Below are 615 nucleotides of genomic sequence, written 5' to 3' on the forward strand. Positions count from 1 at the left end.
CTTGGGGTCCAGTGCCGGCACCAAGGAATGCAGCACATGGCCTCCAGTGCAGACATCCCATCCTGTGCCTCAGTTTCCCCACCACACCATGAGAACAAGGCCTCTCCCCAGGATGCATGGGGTGTGTGGGCCGGGTGAAGGCTCAGGGATGGGGAGGTGCGGGGGCAGCACAGCTGCCCTGTGCTGCGGTGGAGTGGGGCCCTCACCAGTGCAGGAGGGAGCCGGCGCCGTGCTGCTCCGCACACCCGCCGTGGCCGATGACAGCCTCGTGGCAGCAGCCCCACGTGGCTCATGGCCCGGGACGGTTAATCCCAGCCAGCTGCGGGGCTGGGGCCCTCTGTACCCACTGCTGCTGCTGCGCCCGGAGCGGTGCCAGCCCGGCACGTGCCGTGGTCCTAGTGCAGTGTCCCCTGACACAGCCCATGGGTGACCCACGTTTGCAGGCTGTGGGTGATGGGTGGGCTTGGCCATGAGGGACCGGTCCTAACGCCCCCCTCCTTGTCCCCACAGGCCAAGGCAGGATCGTTTCTGGCACTGTCAGGGGGCAGATGCCATGGAGCTGAGCCAGGCGGGGGCTTGAAGCCCCCACAAGGAGCGGGATGGGGGGGGGGGGCA

The 615-nt window shown here is 68.1% G+C and overlaps 1 protein-coding gene across 1 annotated transcript in view; it reads left to right on the plus strand.

Moving 5' to 3' along the window:
- TBXA2R (thromboxane A2 receptor) overlaps positions 1-615 on the plus strand; it is a gene marked incomplete at both ends in the record, with an annotated part of 3682 nt that overhangs the window by 1881 nt on the left and 1186 nt on the right. The window lies entirely within an intron of this gene.

The sequence above is a fragment of the Mesitornis unicolor genome, unplaced genomic scaffold (assembly GCF_000695765.1).
Source record: "Mesitornis unicolor isolate BGI_N332 unplaced genomic scaffold, ASM69576v1 scaffold34357, whole genome shotgun sequence".
NCBI classification, from domain to species: Eukaryota; Metazoa; Chordata; class Aves; order Mesitornithiformes; family Mesitornithidae; genus Mesitornis; species Mesitornis unicolor.